At 41.7% G+C, this 16552-nt stretch overlaps 1 non-coding gene across 1 annotated transcript; it reads right to left on the bottom strand.

Annotated features, from left to right (window-relative positions):
• Positions 1–4576: 4576 nt before the first annotated feature.
• Positions 4577–4703, bottom strand: LOC121823330 (small nucleolar RNA SNORA40). Its single transcript, XR_006064740.1, has one exon. It is a non-coding gene; the product is annotated as a small nucleolar RNA SNORA40 (small nucleolar RNA).
• Positions 4704–16552: the final 11849 nt, after the last annotated feature.

Here is a 16552-nt window from a genome sequence, read left to right as displayed (position 1 = left end):
ACTGACCAAGCTCTATCTCTACTGGCTAGCTTGCATAGTGCTTGAAGGTGCTATGCTTAAGAACTATAATAGTTGGGCTGGAGAGATGGCTCAAAGGTTAAGAGCACTGGCTGTTCTTCCAGAGGTCCTGAGTTCAATTCCCAGCAACCACATGGTGGCTCACAACCATCTGTAATGAGATCTGGTGCTCTCTTCCTGCAGGCATACATGCAGGCAGAACATTGTGTACATAATAAATCAATAAATCTTAAAAAAAAAAAAAAAAGAACTGTAACAGTGACCAACCTGGTAAGATGTGCTCAATGGTGCTATAGTGGCATGAATGCCATGGGAACAACCAATCACTTTCTGAACGTCTTGAAGCCACCTTCACAACATAATAAAACCCATTCTTGTTACTGTTATTGGGAACAAAAAAGCTTATGACCAGACAGATCATAGGCCCTAGGAAAGAATCTACTGTCAGAGAACCTAAAGGAACCTAGGATCAAGCTGGCTTCTTATGACTTATCGTTATACCCATAGATTAGCACATCCGCAGAGGAGTGTGTGATTAACACAGGGACCACAACTGATTAAGATGTGGAAAATAAGAGACTGTGCCATACACATCCCTCAATGAGACATGTATCATACCCCCTTCTTCCCAGTGTGCAGGCATCAGTGCAGAAGAGGCAACAGAAAAGATTGTAAGAGCCAGAAGCAGTGATTAACCACAGGGAAACACTATTTTCTGTACACGACAGGGCACTTGCACATATGAACTCACAGTACTTGTGACAGTATGCACAAGACCTGTGCAACTCAAGTCAGACCAAATCCCACCACGGAGAGGGGAGGTGGACACAAAATCCCAACCATAGCCGAGGAGCTATTGGCGACTGATAGATGCCAGGAGAGGAAGAGCTCATTTTCTTTAAGGGTGTGACCACTGATAGGCAAACCATACTCCAGTGAATACAGACCCACCCTAGAGCATAGGGGCAGCCCAAATTGGACTTGTTGAATTTTAGAAAATTTAGAAAACCACCAAGTTAGATGGGTAGAGAGGTAGGGTGGATCTGGGAGGAGTTGAAGGAGGGTTGATGAATATAATCAAAAACACTTGTATGAAATTCTCAAAAAAATTAATTTTAAATAAGTTTTAGAGTTGGATAATCTCGGAGACTACCCATTTTCTAAGTGGGAGTTTTAGGTGAACAATTGGAGACTTAGGTAATATTATAGACTGAAATACTTGTGTCTCCGCCAAATTCCTATGATGCCAAATGTGACTGTATTTGGACAAAGAGCCATAAGGAATCAATTAAGTTAAATGGGGTTGGACACCTGGCCCAATAGGATTAATGTCCATCTAAGAAGATAACCAGAGCCTCCACAAACACAGAGGTAAGGCTACATGAGCATACAGCAAGATGGTAACTCACTACAAACGTACAGAAGAGGTTTCAGATTAAATTGGAATTGTCTAGGTAAGAAAATGTCTGTTGTTGAAGCCAACCAGCTTGTTGTGTTTTGTTATGGTAGCTGGAGCTGACTCATACAAAGTCTGATTGATTGAATACTGAGAGTCTGAAATTAGACTCTCAAGCCACATGTGAAAGTATTTGATCTAAATTAAATTGTATAGTTCTCTATTCCTTTCAAACCAAATTTGTTCTAAGACAGGATTTGGAAACCGGAGTCGCCGGGAGTAGGGGAGTGGCTTTAGGGAGCCATCTTCTTGTCCTTTCGAAAGGCTGCTGGGTCCCTCCTACACCAGGCATATAAGAATGTGGATCTAGAAACCACAAGACAAAGTAAAACCACATCCTCATGATAGCAGCAAAGCATAAGCAACCCATATTTATAAAATCCTGTTCATACTATCTGCATGGAAATTTGCTTCCTTGCTTCATACACAGCTTCTCTTACCTGCAGATCTTCTTGTTCCAGGCAACTAAGTAGTGATACACAAGCAGTAGCTAGATTATATGGGAAAATAGAACTCTGACCCACAGCCTGCCCTGGAAACCAGCCCCTTATCTATAGTAAAACAGCCCAGGAAGCCAGCCTGCTATAGGTCAGCTTGCAGGAAGCCAGCCTGGTATACATCAGGCTCACAGGAAGCCAGCCTGCTATCTCTGGTAAGAACCTAGGAACTAAGCCACAACCCTGTAAGTATCAGCTCTAAACGGCCAAGACTTGATTAATAAGAAACAACTTCCCTAATCTTTCTTTCTGCTTTTAATTTAAAACCAATTAAAGAAAGCCAAATATGTCCCCCTAGCCAATTATAGATGATGTTAGACCAACTTCAGTGCCCCAAGGTCAACAACCCAATCAACCAGGCACATAAGAAACTTTCCCTTTTCCCCAGCAAAGTTTGCCTGTGCCTGTTAACTGCCTTTGAGTCTGTCAAAATGTAAATGAAGAGGGTGGGTTCCCTTGCCCCTCAGCTCTAAACACATAGCTTTACATTTCTTATTTGACTTGTCTCTGTTCATTTCCACACCGTCTATACATATGACTTGGGAGGGCCTTTTTACCCTTCATTGTGCTCTGAAACATTTTCTGTTAGGTTTATGATGAAGATAGGTTTCACATATGATGGAAAATGGTTAAGGGAATTGCTGTGGGGATGTTCTGTATGTCCTGTGGGAGCCCGTTCTTGGGTTCCTCATGGCTTTACCCAGCAGGTCTGCATAGAGGATGATTAGGACCACCAGCGTGAGTGCAGGTGTCTGAGATGGTCTGCACTTGGCTGTGCTGGGGGATGGTCTGTATGTCAAGTTGCTCTGATTGGTCAATAAATAAAACACGGACTGGCCAGTGACTAGGCAGGAAGTATAGGCGGGACTAACAGAGAGGAGAAAAGAAAGAACAGGAAGGCAGAAGGAGTCACCGCCAGCTGCCGCCAGGACAGGCAGCATGAAAAGATGCCAGTAAGCCATGAGCCACGTGGCAGGGTATAGATTTGTGGAAATGGATTAATTTAAGCTATAAGAACAGTTAGCAAGAAGCCTGCCATGGCCATAAAGTTTGTAAACAAAATAAGTCTCTGTGTTTACTTGGCTGGGTCTGAGCGGCTGTGAGACTGGCGGGTGACAAAAATTTGTCCTGACTGTGGACCGGGCAGGAAAACTCTAGCTACAGGGAATCTTATACAGCATGGGGGGAAATATCCACACTGAACTAGAGTAAGGGTAGAAATTAGTCCTTGGCCTGAAGTATACGAATACCCAAGCCTCAAAAAGAGAAAATGCTCCCTTCTTCTGGCACATACGAACTTTGAAATCAGCCCATGACCCCAAGTCCCTGTGGTGCTGTGTCTCCAGTCCTTCACCACTTGTTGCTATTATTATCTTTCATCCTCTGTCACCTTTGCTTTTGTGAGTAGCGACTTAGCCGTATATCCCCAAGTTCTTGGATGTGACCCCCAGTGGCCGCAGTTCCCTGTCCTCATAGTGCCATTGAGCACTATGGTGGTAGCCTGGCCTCCAGGTTGACCCTCTGGGGACTGGGCACACAGTCTAGGTGGTTGTTTTGTTCCAGCGGTAGGAGAAGCATGAGGAACACTTCAAAGGATGCTCTCAGGGCTGATCTTGGCAGTCCTGCTGTTTTGAAAGACAACAGAACAGTAGAAGGCAGGGGATTTCATTTCTTGGTGCTTCCCTGCTCAGCCCTGGAAACAAGAATAGCAAGTGCATGGGGGAGAATCACTTGAACTAAGTCTTTATCTGCCTGCTTGGGAAAAAGGCCTTATATGAAAACAAAAGCATCAACCAAGAAACTTGTGGCTTAACGCAGACTGACTCCTGGTTTGTTTTTCAATATGGATTTGTTTTTTTTTTCTTAAAGTTCAGTGTTGCTGATAGATAAAAATTTTATTTCACGAAATTTCATTTCAATAAATTTAGAAATGAGGTTTCTAGCAGTCATCTTCATTAACAAAATAGTTCGATGGAAAATAAAGATCCCAAGCTGCCATGTGTTGTTCAGTAGCTGATTTCCTTTCATAGTAGATGGTTTGCCAGGGTTTAACCCATGTGGATAACAGCACTCAAGAAGGTTCAAAAAGAATTGTTTTGATTGGCCAGTCTTGCAGGAGGGTTGGCGAGCGATGAAACAATTCAAAGTAGCAGAGTTCAGGAAGAGTGGAGTCAACACAGACACAATCTACCAATCTGATTTTTCTTGTCTGTAGATATGGATCAGGTGGTTACATGGACTGGAGACTTTGAGTCCAGTTTATCCAGCGTAGATTGGAAATTGCAGCCCCTTATTTTTGTGCCTCTGATTCAGAAACATGGTTTAAGGTTGCACAGATATCAGTTACAGACAACTAGCAGACCTTTTTTGGAAAGAGGTATGAGAAGTCAGCAAATGCAGTTGATGGGGAAAATTGATGTCCTTGGAGAGGTACTTGCTAGTCAGGCACTCATGGAGTAGAAAAAGATGTGTTAAGCAGGCCTTTGTTGTGTTTTTGTTGTTGTTGTTTGGTTTTCACATTAGTTTTTTTTTAATTACCTATGCCTTTAAGTTATAGGATAGTTAGAACCAACCTCTTCAATACCATAATCCCTTTGTGTTATCTTGTATTCCTTCTTATATGTATCAAAACTCACACTGAACAATGAGTTCAGATTTGCAAAGGAGGATTTATTTTTGCAACTGTATGACCTGCTATTGTCCACCAGCTGCACAAAAAATGTACAAGTGCTCAAGGCCCTGGCTTTGAGTTCGAATCATACACTGAATTCTCAGCCCTGGCCCAAATATTTCCCCATCCCATGCCAGGCACAACCCCCTGTTTCTCATTGGGTTGGCCTGGTGATTGACTTCCCTGGTGACCACTGGGCCACCCTCATTAACCAGTCACTCTCTTTGAATTTTCCCTTCCATCTCTAATCTCTATGTCTGACAAGGAACTTGCTTTCCCTGACCAAACTCTTATCTACTCCTGAATCTTTTTCCAGTCTAGGCTTGGTCCTTAAGTCTGACCTTGGTCTGCTAAATCCAGTCTTAGTAGAGACCCATGCTTAGTCAGTATGGTGATATTTTATTTGTGCTGAAATGTGATTTTATTTGTATGTTAATAAATAAAGTTACCTGGGAGTCAGAGCTAATAGCTAATAGCAAGCCATAGCAGAAGTCTGGCAGTGGTAACACACGCCCTTAATCCCAATCACATGACAGGCAGATCTCTGTGTGTTCAAGGACACCACCAGCACAGAGACACATGCCTTTAATCTCAATACCAACCATAGAAGACTTGGAGTTCTGCTGTGGGATGGTCTGTATGTCAAATTACTCTGATTGGTCAATAAATAAAACACTGATTGGCCAGTGGCCAGGCAGGAAATACAGGTGGGACTAACAGAGAGGAGAAAAGAAAGAACAGGAAGGCAGAAGGAGTCACTGCCAGCCGCTACCCTGACAAGCAGCATCTGAAGATGCCAATAAGCCACGAGCCATGTGGCAAGGTATAGATTTATGGAAATGGATTAATTTAAGCTATAAGAACAGTTAGCAAGAAGCCTGCCACGACCATACAGTTTGTAAGCAATATAAGTCTCTGTGTTTACTTGGTTGAGTCTGAGTGCTGTGGGACTGGTGGGTGACAAAGATTTGTCCTGACTGTGGGCAAGGCAGGAAAACTCTAGCAACAGAGTTCTGTATAGACACAGTGATGAGGAGGTCATTTGGTTGGGTTTACAACCAATGAGAAGACAGAACAGAAAGTCAATAAAAGGACAGATACACAGGAAGTAGGTCTCTTTCTCAGGGGAAGGACAACAGTGGCAGCAAAGGGTAAGAAGGTGGTTTTAAGTCTTAGCTCTTAGCTACTGTCCTGGCCTCTTGGGCTTTTAACTCTGCTTTTGGCTCTGTGTTTCTTATTTAATAAGACTGTTACATCTACAAGTCAGTTTAGAGAGAACCTCTGTCTTAGTTAGGGCTTGTATTGCTGTGAAGAGACACCATGACCATAGCAACTCTTATAAAAGAAAAAACATTTAATTGGGGAGGGGAGAGGCTCAGTCCATTGTCATCATGATGCAACAGGGTGGCATGCAGGCAGACATGGTGCTGGAGCAGGAGCTGAGAGTCCTTACATCTTGATCTGAAGGCAACAGGAAGTGAACTGTCTCACTGGGCATGGCTTGAGCATATATAAGACCACAAAGCCCGCCTCCACAGTGACACGCTTCCTCCAACAAGGCCACTCCTCCTAATAGTGTCATTCCCTATGGGGGCCATTTTCTTTCAAACCACCACAACCTCCTAGGTCTCTTCTCTCACCAAGGCTTGATACCTAATAAATTCTTTTTTAGTAGACCTCCATCTATTCATTCCTCCTGCCTGTTGGCTATAAACAGCCACTTCTCCTAGTGGTCTCTAGAGCTGAGACCAAACTCCCTCCCTTACTACAGCGGTCTCAAGCTCTCCCTTGCCATTTGAACATGGTTGGCATAATTTCTCATTAACACTTCCAAACCACATGAAGTTCTTTTTTCTTTAAGTTCACACTCCTCTTCTTTTGAGTAATACCCACTGTTGGATGCTGGAGACTGAGTTCTCAGGGATTTAAGAAACATAATTCTTTATATCTTACACAGTTCTCATGTAGTATCAATATCTATCAGTACTTAAATTCTGCCTCAGAATTTTTTTACAGTTGACTTCCTTGAGTCAGGACCCCCAAGATACACACATGATACATGTAGTTGATAGATTGCTCAAGTCTCCTTTAAGCTGTTCTCACTTCCCCATGCCATTCATGACATTTATTTATTAACAAAACCAAGTCATTTGTATTATAGAATTTACCACTGACTAGGCTTGGCCAGTCCCATCATTGCAGTATCACTTAACATGGCATCCATTCTGCATATGTCCTATAATCCATAGCTATATTTTGATGCTTGATTAAATTCAAATGCAGTCTTTTCAGTGGGAAAAACTCACGGAGGAAGCTGGTACTTAACTGCAGCTCTCATCCAGAGATATATAACATTTCTCTTCCTTATTAATTTCCAACTGTTCAAAGAAGGGGGAAACCACGCTGATTTTAATGCAGGTTAATGTAGCTTTCTGCACGTGACAAAAAGGATATAACTTTAGAGCCTGACAGGCTTGTGATTGGTTGGTTGGACTGCATGACCCTGTGTGGCTAGCATTGCTCTCATAATGTTATTATTATTTTTGTTTCTCTTATTTTCTTCTTCTTCTTCTTCTTCTTCTTCTTCTTCTTCTTCTTCTTCTTCTTCTTCTTCTTCTTCTTCTTCTTCTTCTTCTTCTTTGTTCTCTTCCCCCTCTTCCTCCTTCTTCCTTTGAGGTAAGGTCTCATGCATCCCAGAATGTGCAACTGTGTAATTGAGAATTACTTTGAACTTTGGATCCACTTGAGAGTTAGATCAGTCTAACACTAAGTACCAGGATTGCAGACTTCCAGTGCTATTAACGGATTGAATTTGGGGCTCTGTGTGTGCTAGGCATGCACTTTACCAACTATAAATATTGTTGAGCTTGGTTCTGGGGTGCAGTTAAATCACCTGTAAAGACTTACCTTTTGGATTTTAGATGGGCCAAGAACACCGGTGTAGGTTTAGCTTTGTGTTACCACCAAAATGAGACTCTTCAATTTATCTATCTGTGGATTATACAGATTTTAAGTTTGTCTGGTGGCTCCTGTGATCCTTGGGAGTGATTTTTTTTCCTCAGTTGCAAGTAATTTTCTCACACATGAATAGGTAGGTTCCTCTACTGGATACTTAGATCTATGGATGTCTTTGCAAAGTTCTCTCTTCTCTTGGGGTCTCCCCTGAGAACTCTGATTTTCACTCCAGACTCCTAGCTTCATCTCAGTTTAAGTCAGTTGGGCTCTGCTTAAATTGCCTCTTTCTGGGCCATCACCTAGAAAGACAAGGCTGAAAACTGGGACAATCATTGGACATTGACTTCATTTATTTATTTATTTATTTATTTATTTATTTATTTATTTATTTATTTACTTTTGGTTTTTCAAGACTGTGTTTCTCTGTGTTACAGCCCTGGCTGTCCTGGAACTTACTTTGTAGACCAGGCTGGCTTCAAACTCACAGAGATCTGCATGTCTCTGCCTCCCAAGTACTGGGATTAAAGGCCTATACCACCACACCCAGCAATTCCCTCTTATTTCTTAGCAACCTTTCCTCCCCATTACTTGATACCTAACATCTAGAAGCTATTGTTTCATGTATTTTTGTCTAAAGTTTTAATTACTTCATGCAGGAGAGAACAGTATATTTTGGGCAAAGTCAAAACCTCTAAAAGAGGTTCCATTCCTCATTAGGCAGTTGATATCCTCTATGAACATGGTATATATTTTCTTTTGTTTAGGCTTTGTTTAATTTTTCTTTGGAAATGCTCTTAGTTATTGATGTAGAGACCTACTGGCTATTATTTTAGAGTTATTTCTAAGTATTCAGTTTTTAAAAATTCATTTCTGGTAGCCCTTATTGTTTTTAGAAAGTCTATATTTCTTGCCTGGTATCAATTCCACTGGACCTGAAGAAAATTTTGTAATTTTTTTCTGTATATGCTTAATTAATCATGGAATACCTATGTTGTTCTGCAAATATTTGGATTTTTAGAAACTATGATTTTTATGATTTATCCTGTTTGTGCTTATGGTTAAGCCCCCTATTATGTGTATACATTTTTGTTAACTTATTCTAACATAAAAGTTTCCATGGAGCCTGAATATATAGAGTAGATAAAATAGAATATTTTGGAATAAGAAAACATTTGAAGGGGAGGGGCAAGGGGAAAAGTCTATTTGAGCGAAAGTGGAGTGAGGCAGGGGAAGGTGTCCCATGGGCTTCCTTACTGTGCTTTGGGTTGTCTCCTGGGAGATGGTATAGAGCCGATTGGAAGACTCTGGTCAACCCAACAAGTTTCAATCTCACTTGAAGTCTCCCATTTTTACCCTAGGGTTTAATTTTCTCAATATTTTTGGTGTCCAGTGCTGTCTTCTTTTTTATATTCCATTACTAATGTTATTCTGACCCTCCCAGTATTTACCCCCTCTCCTAATTTAATTTACTTACCTTGAAGGCCATGTCACCTGTCAGCATCTCTGTATCCTCAAGACTGGTATGACACTTATTTGGGAGGGCTGTAGAATTTACTATGGTACATAGGGCCATAGTCCTGGTTTCGTTACTTATACTCTTATCTTTGGCTGGACATCATTTCTTCTAGGGAGCAGCTGAGTTGTAACTCTTCTTATGCCATATTTGGGTCTGGGAGAGATAGGCAAGCCATGTACATGCTCTGTAATGACCACTCTGGAAGTATGAAACTCATTTATCTGACTGATGTGACTCTGTATTAGCCAGGACTGTCCTGTGTCTGCGATTTAGTATTTTCGTCTTGAGGCCCCAAAGACACCTAAGATGAGCCCATTTCAGATTGTTGTTAACCCTTTGGAACAAGGTATCTGACTTTCTTTCCACCGCTAAGCCATAGAATTCTGGCTCAATGTGTCTTTTCAGTATGAGTAGTGTCTGAAAATTCACTACCTTGCCTCAGTTGGGTTCTGGCTGTGGTCCAGAACCACACTTCAGTTGCATTAATGCGGCTATAAGAGGCACCAACCAAGAGTGTGTCTCTTTCCTGATATGCACAGAGCTGTCAGCGACACAACTGGCCTATTGCAAGGTGACACCTGGAATCTCTAGTCAGCCTCTCAACATGTAATTGCCAGGATTAAGAATTGGATGTTGCTCCTGATTCAGCCTGGTTGCTTTCCCTTGAAATAGCTATTTCCAGGCATCCTTATCCTAAGATTTCTAAGTGATGTGACTTCTTCCTTTATCCCCAGAGAAACTGGAAAAATGTTTCTTTTATTAAAACAATCCAGCCACCCTCTTTCCCAAGCCTTTTGTTCTTGGCTCTTGTGGTTGTAATTATGACAGCAGTATCTACCTCAGAGAGCTGCTACGAAAAGATTTAAAGGCACTGGACTTGTTTGGATTTTACACACGCTCTGCAGTGTGCATGGTTTCCAAGGCCTTTTAATGTACACCATGCATGTATGTATGTCTTCATGCATAACGAAACACACAAAAACCAATCAGGCCATTTTCTTTAGAAGACCCAGGCTTTGGGGAGTCTAGATCTAAATTTGAAGGCCACAGAACAAATTGTCACTGTAGCCTCCAGATCCGGTCTGCGGCCTGACACATTTGGAGCGGACTTCTGTACTCTATGACCTTGCAAGGGCGTGAAGCCTGGATGGCCAAGACCCAAATCTCTGCACCTCTCATTCAGGAGTTTTCATTTTCATTTCCAGGGTACTCCATGCATTTTTTAAACTATATTTTATTTTCCCAGCTTGATATAGTTTCTTTTTAAAAAAAATGCTCCCCGTATCTTTTAGGATTTGTATTCATGTTGCCTTCATGAAATCACATTACTCTGCATTTGATGATGATAAAAGTTGAAATTAAAGATCTACCTAGGAATCAGACACTAGATCAGGGCTGCTATTTCCAATAATTCAAAATGAACTGTGTCGGGGTTTGTATACTTCAACTCCGTTAGCCTGATGAATCCTGCTCGCTGGTAGTGACTATGGCCACAGGTAGCGAAATTGCCGTGTGGATCTCCAGGGAGTTTGCTGTAGGGTGGTGTAGTCTTTCCTAGCTTTGAAAAGGGGTTATTATTATTATCATTATCATTATTATATTATTAAAATTCCATGGGACTTGGAGGGAACCAAGTGAATACGTTATCATCTGAGTTCTGAAATGAAACCTCTCGGGGAGGAAAAGCTTGAACCTTGGCAGGCAGCTGCATAGGGCCCCTTCACCGGCCCCTGGGTGAGGGGATTTGCTGCTCACAGATAAGACTCAATGTAGTTCGACATTGTCAACATGCCTTGGTGTAAATGCAATGCCCTTCTCTAACTTTGCCTGGAAAGGCAGCTCTTATGACACCGATGTCCATTTTCCAGTTACAGCATCCAGAGCACCGTTCCTCATAAACGGTACGCAGACACTGGTCTTTAAAGACGTCAATCAGTGCAGGGCAGGCTCTAGGGGTGTCACGTGATGCATGGTTTAGCCACTTATGGGTAGACATGTTTTCAAGTGTATGCTATTCTAAGTATAAATGTGTGTAAGTACTAAACGGGAGCCTAGCTGCAGGAAATAAGAATTAGTCATTTGAGGGTTAGGTTATATTATAATTATGTTATAGTATAAGCAGGTCAGAGTAGGACAGTATAGGTTATATTATAATTATGTTATAGTATAAGCAGGTTAGAGTAGGACAGTATAGGTTATATTATAATTATGTTATAGTATAAGCAGGTTAGAGTAGGACAGTATAGGTTATATTATAATTATGTTATAGTATAAGCAGGTTAGAGTAGGGCAGTATAGGTTATATTATAATTATGTTATAGTATAAGCAGGTCAGAGTAGGGCAGTATAGGTCATATTATAATTATGTTATAGTATAAGTAGGTTAGAGTAGGACAGTATAGGTTATATTATAATTGTGTTATAGTATAAGTAGGTCAGAGTAGGACGGTATAGGTTATATTATAATTATGTTATAGTATAAGTAGGTTAGAGTAGGACGGTATAGGTTATATTATAATTATGTTATAGTATAAGTAGGTTAAGTAGGACAGTGGCTCCTGAACATCTGAGAGGAAGGAATTGGCTAAATGCCACCACAGCCATTGGTTTTTGGCCTGGCTTTATTGTCCTTTCAGATGGTCGCTCATTTGACCCCTCACCCACGTCTTGTGCACACATCATACCACGAAGAGCTTTTTGTAGCCACAAGTGAGGCTGAAAGCTATCCTACATTTGGGCTTAGGCATTGCACATTTTATGGTGTTTTGGCTGGCAGAACGGATTAAAGTATTTTATTGAGGTACAATTTGTGTACAGTGTAATTCGTTAATCCTAGGTATGTAATCTGCTGACACGATAAAAATTTAAAATCAGATAATTGTTGCTAAATCAAAGATGAATTCATCTTAAGCGTATACTGTGATAACTTAATGCAAATAATCATGGACCATTGCTAAAGTCAAATCAAAAAGGAACAATTTCATGGTTCTTTTTCAGAATCCTCTGCTCCCTTTGCAGTCCATCTCTTAAGGGCAATGCCTCATCTGCATCATCTGTCATACCCTATGATAATCATATCAGATTTAAAATATCTCTACATTTGGGCTGAAAATTTTCATATCACTCACTTGTTTTTATCATTGAGTTCATCTTTTCTTTTGTAATTTTAAGTATATGTGCACAAAATATTAAAATCTTTATCTTCAAATTAAAAAATATTCTTGATGTTGATTATTTCTTGTGTATACATAGGGGGTTCACATGCCACAGCATCCATGTGGAAGTCAGAGTATAATTTGTGGGAATCAGTGCTCCCTTTCTACCCCATGGCTTTTGGGGATCAAACTCCGGTTCATCCGGCTTGGCGGCAAGTGCCTTTACCCGCTGAGGCATCTCACAGGCTCCCAAATCTTAGCGTTTTAACCTTAAATCTTAAGACCTTTTTTTTTTTTTTTTTTTTTACAAATCCTTTTGTCTCCAGTATTTCTATAACTGCTAATTCTTTCCTGTAGGCCATCTTCTCTGGTTTCTTTACAACGTTGGTGCAGCCTGGCTGCATGCCGGACATCCGGGACTTTATGTTGCTGAATGCTCGTTTCATTGCTTCCTTTATGAATGTTGAGGTTTTTCCAGGCAAACAGTTAACTTACTTGTGATTCATTTCACCGTTTAAAGACTTCCTCTGAGCTTGTTATAGCAACCCGCTGCAGCCTTTACTGAGGGCTAATTCAGCCCCATGCTCTGGCACCATTCTTCTGATTTTTGCCTGGGAGACTTATTCTCTAAAAAAAAAAATTGACAGTGAGGGAGCGTTGCACAGGTACACATTTCTTTCTTGTGCCCCCCCTCCTTCTGACTGAAGACTTTTTTTTTCTGTTTTTGATACAGTCTCAAGTAGCCCAGGCTAGCCTCGAACTATCTACCTACCTGAGGACGACCTTGGACTCCAGATCTTCTTGCCTCCACTTCCCCACTCCCAGGATTAGAAGCATACACCACCATCTCCACGCCTGGCTGAAGAACTGTCTCTGACATTTCACAGGGAGATCTCTCAGATTTTGTTTACTTTCAGGTTTTGAAAGCCATTCCCCCTGGGTATAGAACTCCAGGAGGGTAGATGTTTTTCCTTTCAGAACTTTAAAGCTGTGGTTCTACTTTCTCATGGCTTATATTGTTTCTGGGGTGATCTCTGCTCTCGTTCTAACCCCTGTTCCTCTACAATGTGTATATTTTTCTCTCCAGCTACTTACCACTGTCTTGGAGTAGTCTGATTACGATGATATTGATGTACTTCTGTTTCTTGTACTCAGCACCACAAACCTCTAAGACCTGTGGGTTACTCTTTTTATTATTAGATTTGGAGATTTTTTTTAACTCTTCTTTTTTTCATAACCTTTTGTTTTTCTGTTTCTAACCTCTTACTTTGGACCTTGTTTGTATAATCAGATAGATCACTGTCAGTTTGTTCAATTAATTTTTTTTCTTCTGTGTGCTGTGTTTAGGGATAGTTTCTAATGCTAGGTTCAAGTTTACTGAACTTTGTATTGTGTCATAGTGAGTGTCCATTGTCAACTGGACACAGTCTGGAGCCATCTGAGAGGAAACTAACTAGATCAGATTGGCCTGTGGACATGCCTGTGGTGGACTGACTTGATTCTTCATTGATACAGAAGGGTTCAGCCCACAATGGGCAGCACCATCCCTAGACAGGTGGTCCTGCCTGAACTGTAGAAGAAAGCCAGGTGATCACATGCCTTAGAGTGAGCAAGCTAGCAGGCAGTGTTCTTCCACAGTTTCCACCCTGACTTCCCTGATTGTCACCTGGAAGTGTAAGCCAAATAAACTTCCTCTTCACATTACTTTTGTTTCATCACAGCAATAGAAAAGAAACTGGAATATATTGTATGATTTTTTAAATCCTCATCATTTTACTTTATTTTCATTTCAGCTATACCTTTGGGAATTCCGTTTTATTATTTTTAATAACCTCTTTTCTCCTTCCATGTGTTCCTATGTTGTGATCATAAGCAACAGATTTTTGGAGCACTTGGTCTGCACAGGTCCTTCTTCCCAAATACTTCCACAAAGTTGGCATGGGCTTCCAAACCTCTGTTTTCTGTCTTTTCAACATAGTGAGATTGCTGGACTCTTACACGTAAGTCCAGAAAGTACCTATGAAAGGATCGGGCAGACACCATAACAGGCTGTTCAGTCTTCTCTCAGAAATCAGGCCTCAATTTCATTTTCCTGAGACTGAGCAAGCAGTTTCTGGGAGGGCCATGAACAAAAGACACAGTCCTTGCAGTAGCGCCCTTTCTGCACGTACTCTGACCGCTCAAGGTTCAGCCAGTTGTTTACTGTCTGGGACCCCTCACCAGCTTAAAGCTACATGCATGAGTCAAGGACAGAGCCTGGGCCACTGAGTCAGCCCTCACAGTCAGCACTGTGCTAGGCTAGCCAGACAGTCTCCATGGTAACTGTAACCCTCAACTAACCTTAGCCAATTAAAAGTTACTAACGTGATTGCCACTCACATAAGCCAATCCTGAGTCTGTTCCTATGTAGTCTGTAGACCCCCAAGCACCTCCACCCCGCCCCCACTTGCTTTAAAAACCCCGCCCCATTGCTGCTGGGGGGGGGGTGTCTCTCCTGCTCTGCTGCTCCGTCAGACGGATGGACAGCATGTCCTGAGCTAACTTGTAACAATACAAAGACTCTTTGCTTTTGCGTCGGATTCAGTCTCTTGGCGGTCTTTGGGGGACTCTGGGTACAACACCTGTAGGCAGAGCACTTGGCAAAGCTGCACCCCTTCTCCTTTCCTCGGGAAGCCTGATCCTGCACTGCCTGTGGTGCCAAGTCTGAACATGGTCACTTCTCCAGTTTACCTTCGATTTCTAGCTGTTTGTGACCGGAGCGGGGGTTGCGGATCCTCCTGCTGTGTAGCTGTTTCTTCCAAAGTGAAGCATGCCCTCCCGAAGAGAAGAGGGAGACAGCTGCAAGGCTCAGGAAGTTCACAGGATTCCGGGATTCCCAAAGCCCTTCCCCCAAATTATAAAAACAGTAAATAATCACTGGGGGCGGGGGTGGGGAGTCGGGGAGTACCTGGGAGGCAGCTTTCAAGAATTCTCAGTCAAGGTGAGGTGGACTTTTCAATCACACAGCTTGTGTTGAGTCAGCCGGGATTCTATAACCCACCTTTCTCCACACTACCCTTAAGTGACCCCAGTGAAGTCATTGGATCATTAACCTAGTGTCTCATAGAATTTTTTTTTTCTTTGATCCATTTCCTGTGCACCGAGTGCTGTGAATACAGTTGTTCACATCTCCCCAGGGAAAAGCCATACAGCACCTTCCAATGTAACTTTTCATTATTTTTTAAATTTTTGTTTATCTTTTTTATGTGTAGGTGGTTTCTCTGCCTGTCTGTCTGTTCTCCACATGCATGCAGTAACTGTGGAGGCCAAAAGAAAGCATCGGATCCCCTGAAACTGGAGTTGCAGACAGATGCGGATGCTGGGAAATGCACACGGATCCTCTGGAAGAGCAGCCAGTGCTCTTAACCACTGAGCCATCTCTCCAGCCCCTTACATTATTTTGAGAGTGAATGTTACGCACATTTACTTTGTAATCAAAATCTTATTGTATTATGGATTTGATTTCCATAAACAATATTATGATTACACTTACCAAGAATAAAGTCAGTGGCCTTTCTCGCTTTAAAATACACAGCCACATAGGGAGTCATTAATACTCTCAGATATACCACAGTCTGTTGCTTGATAGCCATAGATATAGTTTTGACCTTAATACGGACATAGCATTTGCCTGATATTCATCTAAGAAATCTAAAGTTCATAGAATTGAAAATGAGACAGATTTTTAGCATAATTAGCAAAAAAGCTACATATATATTAGAAACATAAAAGATGGACATTTCTGGTCTATTGTTTGTTTGTTGTTTTTCAAGACAGGGTTTCTCTGTGTAGCTTTGGCGCCTTTCCTGGAACTCACTCTGTAGACCACCTGCCTCTGCCTCCCGAGTGCTAGGATTAAAGGCGTTGGCCACCACCGCCCGCCCGGCGTCTGGTCTTTTTTTTTTTTTTCTTGCTTGCTTCTGCATACCTCATTTGATTACTTTAAATGACTTACTCACATGAATAGGCTCTATCAAAGGTTGAAAGTAGACTTTCCCAATGATAAATAATTGCCATCCTACCCAGTATCTAAGCAGAAACCATGATAGAACTAAAGAAATGAGGTGGCGAGATATACACTGTCAGAATTGAGTTTCTGGTCAGTCATGTGGGTTAGGAAGGGGCCCATCAGGCTTCCTACCCAAGGCTCCAGTTTTCCTCCTTACAGCCCTGGGAACGGTCCACAAAAAGGTTTTCTGGAAGGATCATGATGTAGACTCTCCTTGCCATGAATCATTAGGGCCG

The sequence above is a fragment of the Peromyscus maniculatus genome, chromosome 16, assembly GCF_049852395.1.
Source record: "Peromyscus maniculatus bairdii isolate BWxNUB_F1_BW_parent chromosome 16, HU_Pman_BW_mat_3.1, whole genome shotgun sequence".
Lineage (NCBI taxonomy): Eukaryota > Metazoa > Chordata > Mammalia > Rodentia > Cricetidae > Peromyscus > Peromyscus maniculatus.
Note: the sequence above shows the minus strand (reverse complement) of the source record. Positions and strands in the feature narration are given on the sequence as shown.